Source organism: Elgaria multicarinata, chromosome 6 (genome assembly GCF_023053635.1).
Source record: "Elgaria multicarinata webbii isolate HBS135686 ecotype San Diego chromosome 6, rElgMul1.1.pri, whole genome shotgun sequence".
Taxonomy (NCBI): domain Eukaryota; kingdom Metazoa; phylum Chordata; class Lepidosauria; order Squamata; family Anguidae; genus Elgaria; species Elgaria multicarinata.
The window spans coordinates 105,975,306-105,993,037 of NC_086176.1; the positions used below are offsets into that span (position 1 = coordinate 105,975,306).

The window sequence follows — 17,732 nt, forward strand, 5'->3', positions numbered from 1 at the left end:
TGTAACTCCTCTGCTGAGAGTATTGCACTGGCTGCCTATTTGCTACCGGGCCAGGTTTAAGGTTCTTGTACTTGTGTACAAAGCCCTAAACAATTTGGGACCAGGCTACCTGAGAGAGCCCCTTCTCTCCTACCAACCTGTCTGGTCACTGAGGTCATCCGAGGGCCTGCTCCTGGTGGTTTCACATAGACCCATACTCCGATTGGAGTCCACTAGAGGAAGAGCCTTCAGTGTGGTGGCCCCCGTCCTATGGAATTCACAGCCTCTGGAGGTCAGGCAGGCGCCAACTCTGTATTCCTTCTGGCCCCTCCTGAAAACATTGTTTTTCTAGGAAGCCTTCCCTCAATAACCAGCCGTGGTTTATTTTATTTATTTATTTATTTATTTATTTATTTATTTATTAAACTTATATACCGCTCCCATAGCCAGGGCTCTCTGGGCGATTTGTACTTTGTTTCTTTTAAAATGTATTTTAATGTGTTTTTATTCTATTTTATTTTGTTCACCACTCCAAAATTCTAAATGGGGAGTGGTATATAAATAGTGTAAAATAAATAAATAAATAAATAAATAAATAAATAAATAATGCCATCAAGTACTTACTTTTATGTAAATTGCCACCAAAAAGCCTCACCTCCAAAAACTGTCTAACAGTACAATCCTATACTTGTCTACTGTTACAAAGTACTTCTCTTTTGAGTGAGCATTGCTGACTCCATTTTGAGATACAGCTAAAAAGTAGGGATGTGCACAGACCCCCCGATCCTCTTCATGGCCTGATCTGGAACTTCCGGATCGGGCCCGAACCTCTTCGGGCTGACCCTCCTGTTCCCCGCTCCGCGGAGCGAGATCCGGCTCCACCGCTGTTGCCGCATGGATGGCGGCACCAGTGCCAGGTAAGCCACCCCCACCCCTTTACCTGTGTCCATCATCACAGGCTTCAATTGAGGCCCTGGCTTGAAACTGGAAGAGGCCTTGGCCTTCACTTCTGGCTGCAACCGGGGCTTCAATTGAAGCTGCGACGGACCGCGACGGACCGCGACGGACGCAGGTAAGCCTCCCTCCTCCCTGCCCCCTTACCTGGCTCTGCTGCCACTGCTGGCACATGGACGGCAACGGCGGCAGCGCCAGGTAGGCCAACCCCCCTGACCCCTTACCTGCATCCGGAGCTCCGGATTGAGGCGATCCTCTTCGCCTCGATCCGCAGCCCCCCCGACTCTCTTTGCCTCCGCCCTTTCTGGAGGTGAATCAGTCCGCCTCGCTATTGCTTCTCTGACCCGAAGAGAAGCAGAGCACAGCCCTACTAAAAAGCCAGGTGACTTCACCCCCAGCTCCAGCAAAGATAGGAAAAAAGCACAGGAATGAAGTTGAGAGCAATCACACAAGACTAGCTCAAGCAATTCAGTTTCTAATAGACTTCCCCAAAGGCAAAGAAGGGGGTAAACAAATTGAGCAAAACATGAATGTGCTGGATAGCAAGAGTGATCCATGGGGCTCAGATCTGCCTCCCTTTGTTGCAAGGAGGCATTTTACCAACTTCCCCCTCCGTTTAAAGTCCTTCCTCCCTTCCTAGTGCAATGCCAGCTTTACATGCTGCCAATTTTCTGCCATTAAGGGTTTGTTCCAGCTTTTCTCTGATCTATTTTAAAATGGAATGTGGGGTGGGGGAGAGACCATGGGAGATGGCCTGTTTGTTTACAGCATCATTTAATTGACCCATGAGTGGCCAGAAATGAACATGCTATAAATAGTTTGTTTAGCAAAGCCCTAGGTGCCTCACCCCTCAGGAGTAAGGTGCTATACTGCTGCTGAAATACCTCAGAGTCTCTCATCCCAGAGGAGGGGGTCAGTGTTTCCTCATAACTTTTTAAAATGTAGCTGATTGCTGAGGGGCCTTCTTTCTATTTTTTCCCTCTTAAAAAACACCCACCGCCTTCCCCCATCATTTGGAGGATCCCAGCAGTTCTTAGTGAATGCCTATTGGAGACCATGTGACCTTGCCCACTCCAGTAGGCATTCAGGAAGAATTCCTGAGCTCCTGAAAATGCTGGGGGTGTTGTTGTTGTTGAAGAAGAAGAAGAAGAAGAAGAGAAGCCCCCTCAACAACTGGCTACATTTTAAAAGGTATGTGGAGACCGTGTCCCCATCCCCAAGGAGAAAATTATCTGAAATTCTCACCTTTTCCACTCTCTTTCACCCGAGTTTTCATTTTTGCCCCTTCCCCACAAAATTCCAAAAATGGAATGGTCAAGATTTTCAGCACTGCACTAGTCTAACTAGCACATCATGTAACACTACTCAGAGGTCACAGAATTAAATAAGAGTTATTCCTAGGTAAGTGTATATAAATTTGTAGCCTAAGAGCAAAATCATAAATAAGTATTACAGTTGTGGTGAAATTATATAAGCTGCTCAATCTCTTATTAAGCAGAAATTGCAAACTTTTCACCCATAATATTAAAGCCCTCCACTCCAGAGTGTCAATAACTTTAAGCTGAGTAATGTACTGTGACAAATATGCAAATCACATTTCTTTCAATGACTTGACAGAGAACAAGCATTGCACTACCAGTCCACAGCAAAAACACAACCAAAAATGTATTTTTTGGGTCAATATTCAGAAAAGAAAAGAAAAAAGATATTCTGAAAAAAGGAGAAATTCATCTAACCTCTAAATGTACTGTTTCTAGTATCAAAGGCAATATGACTATGTATTCCCATTGTTGAGGAACACAAAGAGGGGGGGAATGCTGTTGCACTCATGTCCTAACATGTGGGTTTCCCATGGGCAGCTGGTTGGCCACTGAGTGAACAAAATGCTGGACTTGATGGACCTTGGTCTGATCCAGCATGGCTATTTTATGTTCTTACATTGTGGACTACATTTTCCATCATTCCCAGCATGGGCAATTGGGGAAGGCTGATTTAGCTGCATAATCTTGGCACAAATATGCTGTGGCCAAAAGGACACTTTGTCTGTTGTAGGTATTGTAGCGGGATATGCGGTCAAGATAGTCTGTTAAGCATACAGATCCAGTCGCATGTAATGACCGTCCATGGTTTGCGTAACTCATGGCTTGTTTGGGTCACGCAGAAGCCCCTCTTCCATAATACTAGAATCTGAAGCTGAATGGTGGGAGATTCAGGACAAATAAATGGAAGTATTTCTTCACACAGCATGTAGTTGAACTATGGATGTTGTGGTGGCCACCAATTTGGATGACTTTAAAAGGGGATTAGACAGATTCATGGAGTTTCAAGCTATCAATGGCTACTAGCCCTGATGACTATATGGTACCTCCAGTGTCAAAAGCAGTATGCTTATGTACACTGGTTGCTGGGGAACAATGGCAGGAGGGTGTTGTGCACTCACATTCCACTTGTGGGTTTCACAGAGGCAGTGGCTGGCCACTGTGTGAACAGAATGCTGGATCTAGTGCAGGGCCATAACCTGTCCCCTATATTTGGGAACTTCCTCTCTACCAGCGAAAGAGGCATTGTTTTTTCTGCCTCTTTCATAGGGAGGGGAAAAATTCAGAGATTTTTTTTCTTTGGTTTTCCACATGTCTTTTTTTAAAGTATAGGCGGTTGTTGAGGGGGCCTTTTTGTTTTATTGTCCTATTTATTGTCCTATTTTTGTTTTAGTTTTTCAAAAAAAATCACACCCCTTCCCCTGGCAGTTGGAGGAGCCCAGCAGTTCTTAGTGAATGCCTTTTGGAGACCATGTGACCTCACCCTCTCCTATAAGCATCCAGGAAGAACTCCTAGGCTCCTGAAAATGCTGGGGGTGTTTTTAAAAAAGTAGAAAGAAAAAAAGAAGACCCCTCAACAACTGGCTTCATGTGGAAACCCTGACCTACACCCCAAGGAAATTTACCCCCAAAATTATCACCTCTCCCAGACTCTTTCACCTGAGTTTTCATCCCCACCCCCAAATGCCAAAGATGGAATGGTCAAAACCAAATGTCCATCTAATCAAACCAAATGTCAATCTGATTCAGCACTAGCTAGATCAGATCGACATTTGGTTTAATCTAGCATGGCTGTTAGATTAAAATAACATGGCTATAACATGGCTGCTTTTATGTTAACCTAAACACCACACAGATTAAACTAACTAACCTTTCCTCACATACTTTTCTTCATTTTTTAAAAATATTGTTTTTGGGATGATGGACTTTTAGAGCTAGGATTCAGAGAACCAATTCTAAACTCGCTGAAATTCTTTGAAGGTTACTGCAAAGCTCAGATTGCCTTTTTCCCATTCTTGTTTGTGATCTCTCTCTCTCTCTTCGGTTCATTCGAATGGGGAAAAGTTTGCATTTTTTTTTGAAAGTGTGCACTTCCCCCTATTGATTAAAATAAGACAATATGATTATTTTTTTAAAAAAATGTGTATTTAAAACCCCCACAAAACTTTAAAAATGCACAACCCCACCACCAATACCAACAACAAGAAGACACCTTTGGAAATGCAAACAAGGTGACCTGAGCTTTGAGGAGCAATTTAGAGAACCTCAACAAGCTGAAACATTACATGTTCACCCATCCCTAATTCTTGTCCTTCACATCAGGCAGAAATGTTTTGGTTCAGCTCTGAGATAGGTGTTTAACAGCAGGGACAATATGTAAGCCAGCTGAGTTGTGCACCACAAAGGAACTGCAAACCTATCTCCTCAAACAATCTCCCCAAAGCTGCCCTGGGTAACTTGCAAGGACAGGTGGGATATGAATATAAATAACAACAGACAAATAAACAAATAGACTTTCCCCACCCTCTTCAACATTTTTGGTATTGGTCACTGTTGTCCTAGACATACATGCAGGGATATCAAAGTGAAGAATAGGACCATAAGACACTTTATAATGATGATCCTTATGCAGCCAGTCCAAGACCTTGAGTTACATTGAAAATGTTAAAGTCTCAGCATAAAAAACAACAGGGCTGTCCCACAGCCAGTGACCTTCCAATGGGCATGTAGCTTAGGGTGACCATATGAAAAGGAGGACAGGGCTCATGTCTCTTTAACAGTTGAATAGAAAAGGGAATTTCAGCAGGTGTCATTTGTATGCATGCAGCACCTGGTGAAATTCCCTCTTCATCACAACAGTTAAAGCTGCAGGAGCTATACTAGCGTGATCAGATACAAAAGAAGGCAGGGCTCCTGCAGCTTTAACTGTTGTGATGAAGAGGGAATTTCACTAGGTGCTATTTGCATACAAATGACCCCTCCTGAAATTCCCCTTCAATACAGCAGTTAAAGAGACACGAGCACTGACCTCTTTTTCATATGTTCACCCTAATGTAGTTCATGAATTTTTATTTTTACCTTGGAAGTATGCACCATGTTTAGGTGATGCCTAGCAACAGTCCATACTTTCTTAGGGAGACCTGACATATGCTTTGAGTATGATGGTGTTAACTTGGGGAGTTGTTACATTTCATTAGGAGGGGTTGCCTACAGCTTAGGTATATATGAAGTTCTTCCTCTTTATTGCTTTGCCTATCAATGTGTGAAGTGCTTTAGTATGAAAGGCACAATTAGGAATGTAAGGTCATTATCATCACAGGAGCTTTCAGCATAATCAACTTCTCAATCAAGATAATTGCGGGGATACCGGCATTTGATCCTCAGCAAAAGAGTAACGTTGTACAGTGTTGAGTCTTAACCATTTGAAAAGGAGAGCAAATGGCCATTTTGTATTCACCTGCCAAATGTGGTGGGTTCCCCCTCTCCCGGTTTGTATATTTGTTTATATGGATAGAAATATCACTAGCTGGAAGACACAGAAATCATGTTGATGTTATTGATCTAACTGATTCCATCCCACTTCAGCACAATTCCCCAATTGTCCAACCATTCAGTGTTATTATTATTATTATTATTATTATTATTATTATTATTTATTTATTTATTTATTTATATAGCACCATCAATGGACGTGGTGCTGTACAGAGTAAAACAGTAAATAGCAAGACCCTGCCGCATAGGCTTACATTCTAATAAAACCATAATAAAACAATAAGGAGGGGAAGAGAAAGCAAACAGGCACAGGGTAGGGTAAACAGGCACTGGGTAGGGTAAAACTAACAGTATAAAGTCAGAACAAAATCAAGTTTTAAAAGCTTTAGGAAAAAGAAAAGTTTTTAGCTGAGCTTTAAAAGCTGCGGTTGAACTTGTAGTTCTCAAATGTTCTGGTAGAGCGTTCCAGGCATAAGGGGCAGCAGAAGAAAATGGACGAAGCCGAGCAAGGGAAGTAGAGAGTTGTGTTGTTTTTGCCCTGAATTCTGGTTTAGTAGAATTCAGTAAAGAACCTAGGGCACAACCCTATGCATGTTTAGGGAGAAAGGAGTCCTAGAACTCACAGCATTCTCCAGCCAGCCACGCTCCTTTAATGACTTTTAGCTTACCAAAAAAGAGAAGCAAACAGTGGTTAACTTTAAGATTGAATTAGGCTAGAAAATAACGTAACAAATGAGTATGACTTCATAACTTTCAGTTCAATCTGCTGGAAACCACAGATAATCATTAAATAAGGCCTATCCCATCTTTAGTATTGGATGACCACGTGAAAAGGAGGACAGGGCTCCTGTATCTTTAACAGTTGTATTGAAAAGGGAATTTCAGCAGGTGTCCTTTGTATGCATGCAGCACCTGGTGAAATGCTGCCTTCTTCACAACAGTTAAAGCTGAAGGAGCCCTGTCCTCTTTTGTATCTGGCCATTCTAGTAGAGCTCCTTCAGCTTTAACTGTTGTGATGAAGAGGGAATTTTACTAGTATGGCAGGATCTACACTACTGCTTTAAAATGGTTCATAACAGTAGTGACAACCATTGGGGCCCAGGACACACTCCTTATACAGTTTTCACAACGTAATATCCTGCTTGGTGTAGACCTGGCTCAGGTGCTGCACCTGTCCTCGTTTTCATAAGGCCTTCCTAAAGTTTAGTATATATTCAGAAATGTTTTCAAACTAGAAATGACCCACAGGGAAGCAGAAGGCTCCAGCTTTATACATGGAAACAAAAGGTCTGAGTTTTTGATTTGTGGCAAGTGGACTGAGAGCAGAGCTGAAGATTAAACAGTCCTTAACAAGCCTAGTACATAACAGTTCAACAAAACTAATCCCACCAATACCTCACATTGGATTTATGATCACGTAATTTTATTACTCGGCTTAGACAAGCAAAGAGAAGCAAGTGTGTGTGTGTGTGTGGGGGGGAATGTTCAGTATTTTGATCTGAGTTATGGGGACTAAAATAGAAAGCCAGATGCAGTGCTAATTATAGGGGAAAGAGGAGGGCATTGATGAAATAGATAGGCCCTAGCTCCTGGCTTCCCCTAATTCTAGCCAAAGCAAGCCCCACTGCATCTCCCCTATGAGGGAGGGTTACATCAACTGGAAAAAAGGAGGCTAAGGGGAGACATGATAGAGGTGTACAAAATTATGCATGGTGTGCAGAATGTGGACAGGGAGACATTTTTCTCCCTCTCTCAAAATACTAGAACCCAGTGGGGTCATCCCATGAAACTGATTGGTGGGAGATCCAGGACAAATAAAAGGAAGTACTTCTTCACACAGCGCATAATTAAATTATGGAACTCACTACCACAAGATGTAGTGACGGCAACCCATTTGGATGGCTTTAAAAGGGGGTTGGATAACTTCCTGGAGGCAAAGGCTATTAATGGCTACTTGCCCTGATGGTTGTATTCTGTCTCCAGTATCCGAGGCAGTAAGCCTGTGTGCATCAGTTGCTGGGGAACTGGTGTTGCACCATGTCCTGCTTCTTCATCCCTGACCAATGCTGGAGTAGATGGACCCTTGGTCTGATTCAGCAGGGGTCTTCTTATGTTCTTATGTTCACTGCAGCATTCTAAAAGCAGCAGTGAAGAAGGAATTTTGGGCATTTGCTAGGTAATGAGCATGAGAAGGCACCAGCAGCCTTCAGAAGGTATTCCCCATGAATTGAAAGCCCACTATTGAACTGGAAAGAAGGAGTAGCAGGCAAAACACCTCCCCAGGCCCAACCCAAAGCAGGTTGCCGCCTGAAGTGCCGGGAACCCGCTGCACACCCAAATTCCCCTCCGCCCCCTCCTGTGGCCTCTTCCGCCACCTCCCATACCCGCCCAAGAAGTAGCAGCCAGTCACTCGCTGGTGCACCTTGCCATGCCTCGCTTTCTGACCCCACCTGCCACCAGGCAACTTACTTTCCCAAGCATGGACAAGTACATTTGCATTGCCAGCATGCTGCTTCTGGAAGGCCTTGCTGCCTTCAGGAGCCACACAGTGCCTGCACGTCTGTCCAGCGCAGTTCCTGAAGGCAGAAAGACCTTAGAGAGGCAGCACACTGGCAACGCGGGCACTCGTGTCCCGGCTAAGGAAAGTAACCCAACTGGCCAGCAGGATCAGAAGGCGAGGTGTGGTGAGGTGTGAGGTGACTGAAAGGCTGCCGCTTTGGGGGCCTGCCAGCTGCCTGCATGGCCAGCAAGAAGCACCGCTCTTCCCCTCCTCCGCCTGCTGCTGCGCCCACTTCCTTCCACGTAATGGTAAGGGCATTACATCTCCCCAAATATAATCTCTCAGAAGAGGCAGAATCCACAGTGTTTTGGGGTGGGGGTGGTGTACTTAGGTTTCAATGAACTGGCCGAGGGTTTGAGTTCTTCCAAAGACAAAAGCAGCAGTAAAGCTAAATTGCTGTTTAAAACTGTGGTCTGGATACCTCTAGGAAAGGTGTCACCTGAAGTGGTGGCTTGGCATGTTGCTGTTAAAAAAAGCAAAGCAAAACCACTGCCATCCTGCTTTCAGGAAAATGCAATATAATCGTTAAGTTTCATTGTTATGTATGAAAAATTGTGATCTTTGATTCTGATAGTGACAGCAAAATTAGTGTGGCATAGTTATTCTGGATAATTAAGCTGGGATGAAATGGCATGTTCTCTGAAACCAGATTCTGCATATTCAAATAACTGCAATGGCCACTTCAAAATAGCAGATTGTTTTTACAAGGTTAATACAGTCTTAAACAAATGGCTCCTTAGGATGGGGGGAAATCGCGTTTTCTTACCACGGTTCTGCTTTCTGCTTCGTTTCCGCATTTGCAACGAGTTGAAATTACATAATTTATTTATTACATTTTTATACCGCCCAATAGCTGAAGCTCTCTGGGCAGTTCACATAAGGAAGAGAGCAGTGACCATGGCCCTACACTGTGGATTTTCCCCAGGGTTGTCCCTGTGCATCCAAATGACGCACAGGGGGATCCCAGGAGCAGGCAGGGATGACCCCTCCATTTTCTTAGGATAACTGCTTCTGCAGTTATCCCATTTTTCCTGCACTCCTGGGATGATCATGAGGACTGTTGGCAGTGTGGGCGCCCGTCCTGGCTTCTTCCCTCCTCCCAGTGAGTAGCGGGGGATCAGCAGAGGGAAGGAGCCAGGCTGGGAGGGAAATCCCAACAAATACTGACTGATTTCAGAAAAGTCGAGTTTTCTGTGGCTTAATTTGACCCACCAACATCCATGAGTGGTCAGTCATGAGTATACTCTAAAAAGCTTGTTTAAGGATGGTCATGGTTGCTCAGCATGTTGCAGTGAACAAGATGCAAGGGTATTTGAAGAAATCTACCAGTTCCTTCCTACAGGTAACAGGGGTGCTGTTTAAAAAAGGAAGAAGCTTTTGGCAGTGTGGGTAGATGACAGCAAAACAGAGGCTTTTGACATGATTCCCTTCTTGTGCATCTACCAGACTGAAAGCCTCTTCACAGTGTATCATATATCTCTGGGGGGCACCACAGCTGTCACAAAAAGCTTCAGTATCATATGGAAAACTTCTGTTCAATGAACAGAGCCAAAGGAAGAAGAGGAGAATCGTAGCAATTGTGCCATTTCTCCTTGAAAAGTCAGGTTCGGTCAGTATGCTGGTTATTGTTATTAGCAGCAGTAGTAGCAGTGTTTATTTTGTTGCTGTTGTAGTTGTTGCCATAGTGTTTTGTAGAAAGCATAATTTGCATAAAGCATCCTGATAGGCCACAGAAATGGCCAAACTATGTATCAGCAGCAGCAGTAGCAATACTTGGTTGAAAACATGATCTGTATAAAGTACCATTATAGGCTACGGAGATGGCCAAGCTCTAATGAATCCATGGGATGTAACTGCTGAATATAGATTCCAATGAGATTCCAACAGGGTTGATTCACACAGAAATAGATTCATAGGGCTCATCTACACCAAGCAGGATAGAATCATAGACTAGCAGAGTTGGAAGGGGCCTTCAAGGCCATCGAGTCCAACCCCCTGCTCAATGCAGGAATCCACCCTAAAGCATCCCTGACAGATGGTTGTCCAGCTGCCCCTTGAATGACTCTAGTGTGGGAAAGCCCACAACCTCCCTAGGTAACTGATTCCATTGTCGTACTGCTCTAACAGTCAGGAAGTTTTCCCTGATGTCCAGCTGGAATCTGGCTTCCTTTAACTTGAGCCCGTTATTCCGTGTCCTGCACTCTGGGAGGATCGAGAAGAGATCCTGGCCCTCCTCTGTGTGGCAACCTTTTAAGTATTTGAAGAGTGCTATCATGTCTCCCCTCAATCTTCTCTTCTCCAGGCTAAGTATGCCCAGTTCTTTCAGTCTCTCTTCATAGGGCTTTGTTTCCAGACCTCTGATCATCCTGGTTGCCCTCCTCTGAACACGCTCCAGCTTGTCTCCGTCCTTCTTGAATTGTGGAGCCCAGAACTGGACGCAATACTCTAGATGAGGCCTAACCAGAGCCACTTCTTTCGTACCACTTTCATAGTGTTATATCCTGCTTGGTGTAGATGTATCATAGGCCCCATCAGTTGTCAGTGCACTTCAATACCACAATAAAGCAGTAGTGTGGCTCCTGTCATTTATATACCGCTTTCATACCACTTTCATAGTGGAATATCCTGCTTGGTGTAGATGAGCCCATAGAAGTCACAGGATGTAGTTCCTACATTTAAGGATGTGTAGGAACGAGTCTTGATTTGTGTAGGAACAAGTCTCATGATAGATTCTTTCCTTTTACACATACCTGTTCTAGAGTGTTAAACTTACACACACCTGCACTAGTGCACATACCTATACTGGAGAGGGCTTACAATGAATATCAGTTTCTTATTTTCACAAGACTCTTAAGAGGTAAGGTAGGCTGAGGAGTGGTTACTCTGAAAGGGCCAAGCAGTGAGTTTCATGTCTAGGGAGGGTTTTCTGTTATTTTGTTTAGCATAGATGTCTGAGCACCAAGAGGAATACACCATCCACTGTAGCAAAACTAATGTTATTTCAATACATACTTGGCTGTGTGACCATTTTGAGTGATGGGCGCCTGTCCATACACTAAACAAACAGAGTTAGTTGTGAGCTGGGTGTTCCACATAGATGTCTGACCACATCTTTAATCGTTTATTCAAGTGCCTCCCCCCAATTTTGAGAGGCAAAATCATGTAAATCAGAACTGTCTTTGATCACTTATTGGCATGGATTGGAATACCTGGCCTTACCAGTGTGGGGGAGGGGAAGGACACCAGTGCAGATTTTTCACCATGCAAAGCACATCACTAGCTCAGTCTGTATGCACTCGGCCAAATTTCATTTTTATTTTTTTTAGTTTTGTTATGGTAGACCCAAAAGGAGAGACAGACATTCTGAAAGAAGGGCTGAGCTGTTTCAAGCTCTATTTCTGCTTGTCGTTGGAATCAGCTGGGACGGTGAACGTGCTGGACCAGTGCCTGGAGGCTGTAATGGGCTGGATGAGGGCTAATAAACTGAAGTTGAATCCTGATAAGACAGAAGTTGAATCCTGATAAGACAGAAGCTCTGGTGGTTGGTGGTTCCCGAATCCGGGAATTGGGTAAGCGACCTGTTCTGGATGGGGTCGCACTCCCTCTGAAGGAGCAGGTGCTTAGCTTGGGAATACTCCTAGATCCATCCTTGTCTCTGAAGGCCCAGGTGGACTCCGTGGCCCGGTCATCTTCAGTTGATCCATCAGCTACGGCCTTTCCTGGACAGGGACAACCTAGCCACAGTAATACATGCACTGGTAACTTCCCAATTAGACTACTGCAATGCACTCTATGTGGGGCTGCCCTTGAAGATGACTCAGAAGTTGCAGCTAGTGCAAAATGCAGCAGATGGATTGATGACTGGAACATCTTTAACACCAGTCTTAAAGGAATTACACTGGCTGGCAATATGTTTCCAGTTGGAATTCAAGGTGTTGGTAATGACGTTTAAAGCCCTAAATGGCTTGGGACCTCGATACTTGAGGGAGCGCTTCTCCTTATACTTGCCTGCCATGACCTGAGATCAGTCAGAGGAGCTCTTCTCTGTGCCCCACCAATGCGAGATACATCCTATGGTGGGACATGGGAGAGGGCTTTCTTTGATGTGGCACCTCAGCTGTGGAATGCCCTCCCCCTGGAGGCCTGACTGGTGCCGGCAGTGGCTTCATTTCAGTGCCAGGTTAAGACATGGGTTTTTAACAAAGCCTTTAATGGCTAAATCCACCAGCCTGCACATTGTCTTGTTTTAATTGGCTTTTACTGTTTTAAAATTTCATATTGGTTTTAACATATTAATGGTTTAATTCATTTTAGATTGGTATATTTATTGCTCTATTTTACATATATAAATTTATCTGTATGCTTCCCTGAGATCCCTGTGATATAGGGTGGGATAGAAAGGTTTAAAAAGAAAAAGATGTCACTGGGAAATCCGATTCTTCTTTTGACTCAGTAGAATTCTGCAGCATGTACAACTTGCTTTGCACCTATGAGCCAAGTTGTGGGCTGTTGCCTGAACTCCGGCAACTTTTTTGAGCAACTTTTTAAGGAAAGTTCTGTGACTTGCACAAAATTCTGAGCTATTTGTGGAAATTATGGCCAAATTTGCACAAATTATGGTTTCAATCCAGGAAATACTGGCTGAGATCTTCCTGCCCCATTCATGTCCCAATCAGAGTTTGAGTAGGGCAGGAAGAGACTAGGCTGGTACTTGCAGGACCCTGACCAAGTGGTGAAATTTCCATGTTATCTCCAATTTCTGATTGGAGATAACAAAGTGGTTCCCTTTTGTGCCCCCCTCATTGGGAGTGTATGCTGTACATGGTGGAATTCTAATTTTATCTCTGTTCAGTTCTCCCCTGGTCAGGGGGTAGGGCTTGTTGAGGGGAGGAAGTAGGGCCCATAGATGGTGCTCAACCCTCTGTAGGCTGGACTGTGGGTCATATTAGGCCTGCAGGGTGGAGGTTGCCCTCCCCTGCTTTAAACAATAAGAAAGTCCTTCTTGCTGCCTCCTGCATTAGAAGTATGAACTTCAGGTCTGTGGCTTCTGACATCTCAATCCCTGGAAGAGCCTTCCAATCTCTTGCTGCCTCCATGTTCTCTGTCAAATCCTTCCTTTGTACTGGATGTGTACATCAGTCTGCTCTTATGGTGCCAAAATGTAGCAAGATAGCAATTCTGGACCAAACACTGACTTAAACGTAATGTGCATTCAAAGTCTGTACATTTCCGAGCTTGCTATATGATTTGCGGACGCCTCCTCCCTTCCCCCCAAAATGTGGTCAATGGCAGGCATATATTTATTTATTTGGGAAATGCACATGAAAAATGCGTACTTTTGAAGAATGTACACAACTATGTTTTAATCAATGGGAGAGGAATGTGTACATGTCACAGATGCACACAACTGATGCATACATTCGGAAAAGTGGGCATGAAAGTACACACACATTGTCATGTGAAAAGGAAAACAACAATGCCCACAATCAGGTATGGTGATGAGTCAAAATAAGCTTTGAGGTGAAATTTGGACAAAATGGATGTACTCAGGTGTGGCTTGTATACAGATCTCTAATTCCTTTGCATATTAATAAGCATATTTAGCATCAGTGTCTGCCTTATGACTAAAGAGTGGTGAAGTTGCTCACCAATCTTGTTTGACTAGAATTTTATGTTATTTTTAAGGCCAAGTGGATGAAGATAGAGACTTCTTCCAAGACTACGTCCATCCATTTTATGAATGGACACATGGAGAATTATTCCAGCAGCACTAACTCTAGCTTAGAATCATAGAATCATAGAATCATAGATACAAAGGCTTACATTCTAATAAAATCATAATAAAACAATAAGGAGGGGAAGAGAATGCAAACAGGCACAGGGTAGGGTAAACAGGCACTGGGTAGGGTAAAACTAACAGTATAAAGTCAGAACAAAATCATGTTCAGAACAAAATCATGTGTTGCATGGGACGTAGTTCCAGGTAAGTATGTATAGGATTGCAGCCACGTTCATTTGTGTTGCTGATCTCATTTTGTAGCCTGATTGGGTAGAACTCACTCACGTGTCTCATCCAAGAAGAAGAAATGAAGCTGTCAGGGAGCAGCACAGTGGTGTCAAGCCAGATTAAAGAATGTGTGGATATTATTCACACAGCCTCAACACCACCTAGGTTGTGTGAATATCCACACATTCTTTAATCTGGCTTGACACCACTGTGCTGCTCCCTGATGGCTTCATTTTCTGTATCATTCTCCCTGGCTTCCTTAGAATCATAGAATCATAGAACAGCAGAGTTGGAAGGGGCCTACAAGGCCATTGAGTCCAACCCCCTGCTCAATGCAGGAATCCACCCTAAAGCATCCCTGACAGATGGTTGTCCAGCTGCTTCTTGAAGGCCTCTAGTGTATCTGGTCACTCTACTTGTATCTGGTCACTCTACAAAAGAGGGCAGGGTTCCTGCAGCTTTAACTGTTGTGATGAAGAGGGAATTTCACCAGGTGCTGCATGCATACAAATGACACCTGCTGAGATTCCCTTTTCAATACAACTGTTAAAGATACAGGAGCCCTGTCCTCCTTTTCATATAGTCACCCTAACTAACTCCGACACTTCTTTTCTCCAGTGTTCCCACTATGTCCTGATAAGTTTTCGCAGGATTGCAGCCTAAGGCTACAATAATCCCCAAATCTTCTGATCTCCCGAAACTTCTGTCACTTGCGGCAGTTAAAACAACAACAATAACGCTGACATCCAATTATAGCTGATTATCTCCGTATCCTGCTGAGAAGGCTCGCTGTAGGACAGCCTTGCAGTTCTTTAGTTCTGAGAATGTTGCCTTTTCATCTGCTTCATAAAAATCAGAGGGAGAAAAATATCCCTTCTGGTGAAATAGGCAAATATGCCTCCGTTGAAAAAAAAAAACCCTCCCTCTCCGAATTATTATAAATACAAAAGTCAGGAGGAAATTTGATGCTTTGTTAAAAAAAAAAGGCTTTGAAATCCAACTGAATCTCTCCTGATTCTATTGCCGTTGTGTTCCTCCTTGCAGTATGTTTTACGCACACGCAAAGCCTAGGGCTAAGAGAAGCATTGGGGGAAAAGGATGAGGGAGGCAATGAGGCATCCTTCTGCTATCACAGCATGGAGCGCGGTGGCTGTCTGAACGCAGGCATTAGGCAATAGCTGTAACTTGTACTGGTTTCTCTACCAGCTGGGAGGAAGCGTCACGGCAGCAAGACCAGACAGTTTCTGGTTTTCAGCCAAATAAGACTGAGCCGAGAGAGTTTACGCTCCACACAGCCAAGCAGCGGCATGCCTGGTGTAATGCAAACATGACACAGGTTGAATTACATTTTTGGGGAAGGAAATAAAATAAAATAAACCAGGCAGCAAGGCTTCAACAAATGCTACTTCCCCGAAAGCTCAAACAATTAGTGCTCTGTTTATTCATGACATTGAAACCAGCGAGGTGTAAAACGGCAGGTGTCCTGTCAGACGCAAGACACTAATTCCTTGTTCAGGGAAGACCTGGCGCTCTGAATTCAGTAGGATATGTTTGAAGGTTTTCCTGTTTGCCCACCCCACCCCTCTTCCCCAAAGATACTGCGAAAGAACTGATGAGATCCCTGCGGAGACCCCTGATTGAGGCGTACGATTTTAGGTTTTTGCCCACAGGGGTCCTCCCGCTGCATTCCAGATCTCTTTGCAGACGTGGGATCATTTCCAGTGCTGCACAAGTCGAAGTCCACTTGTGCAATGGGGATTTTCCATCCCTCCTCCCCACTACAGCTACAGATATCTGAGGAATTGGGTTGGGGTTGGAGCTCAGCAATCTTCCATCGGCTCAGCCCCTCAGACTCCATTCCGACTTCCACAGGTGGCCTGACTCGGTCCGTAGCAGCTTGGGCCAGTTGATGGATTTTGGTCCTTTTTTAAAAAAGTATTTGTGAAAATTGACATTTGCGCAAACTGCGGCTGTAATTTGCGCAAATGTTTATTTACACCAATGAAATAACCTAACCTCAAAAAGTCCCTGGATTTCTGGGACAACCCACAGCTTGACTCACAAATGTGAGCCAAATTGGGGGTGGCATGGAGATCCAATGAGCCCCCCAAAGGCCAAATTTCCAGGTGATGGACATCCCTAACCCTTCACACTTCCCAAAACACTTTTGGGAAGAGACCCTCAGAAAAAGCCTCAGATCTGGCATAAGTAGCTGCAGTAGATCTAAACCAGGTGGAGGCAGAATGTCTGTACAGCTTTCCACTTATGAAAGCTGCCTCCGCCTGATTTGGGGCAATTTCTTCATCCTACTGCAGGCCTCCAAGCTACATCCCAGGCCTTTCTTGAAGTCTCCTGACCCTCAGGAGTGGCTTTACAGAAGGGAACGGGGTGCTGCAATTGGGATGAGGAGCAGGAAGGCCAACTTGCATGAATGCGTTTCCACTCATATCGTATTGGATACAAGCCATTGTTTCTATATTCTTAATATAGGGTAGAGAGTTGCAAGCCTGAAACCCCATTGCTCATCCATATGCTTTGAATTATAGGAGGGTCATTTTACTGTTCCGGTCATTCTGTTTTTGTTCTGAACACTCAAAGAAAGAATTGTTCCCCATCCTCCACCCATGCACTGCAAAGATCACCCGGGGAAAAAAAGTTAGCATGGGTGCCAAGGGGGACTTATTTTTCGAAGTTTTCTAGCATAGAGATGTGAGAGGAATCTGTTTGGGGGAGGGGCGAGCTCAGAGAGCTTTCGCCAATTCCCCCTCCCCCCTGATGTCTGCCAGTGAATTTGACTTGCCCATTGCGGAGTCAGAGCAGCTGGCAGATTTTTGTGCTTTGCACGGCATTGATGGCAGTGCCAGAGGGTGGAATGGGAGTCCCTTATGGCTCATGGCACTCCCCTTTCACCCACCCCTGCTGCTGCTGTGCCACCATCGTCCCTCTCTCCCTGCTGGGAGTTGGCCCTGACAAAGTAAGAGGGATGACAGCTGCATGCTGTGGTCATGACAGAAGACAGGAAGTTTGATATGAAATCTCCTGCCTTCACCTGTGTCATCTTGGCTTCACCTGAGATGTCCACAAGCTACCTGACAGGACTATCCATGCCACTAGCACTCAGGACCACTCAATCCCCCCACCCCCGTGGTGATGACCTGTGTGAGGGTTTGGGCCTACTGCTGCTGCTCCTGTTTCGCCTTTACTCTTTAGGCCCCACAGCTCTACAGCCCAGCAACCTAGCCCTCAGTTTCCCATTCTGCTGCCACCATTAACTGTTCTCTCCTCAGTCACTCCTCCACATACACCAGTTGTTTGAAAGTAATTAGAATTTGTTAACGTAAGTGCGTGCACATAAGCTAGGGTGACCGTATGAAAAGGAGGACAGGGCTCCTGTATCTTTAACAGTTGTATTGAAAAGGAA

The 17,732-nt window shown here is 44.5% G+C and overlaps 1 protein-coding gene across 1 annotated transcript in view; it reads right to left on the bottom strand.

Annotated features, from left to right (window-relative positions):
* DCC (DCC netrin 1 receptor) overlaps positions 1-17,732 on the bottom strand; it is a 1,200,544-nt gene that overhangs the window by 87,554 nt on the left and 1,095,258 nt on the right. The window lies entirely within an intron of this gene.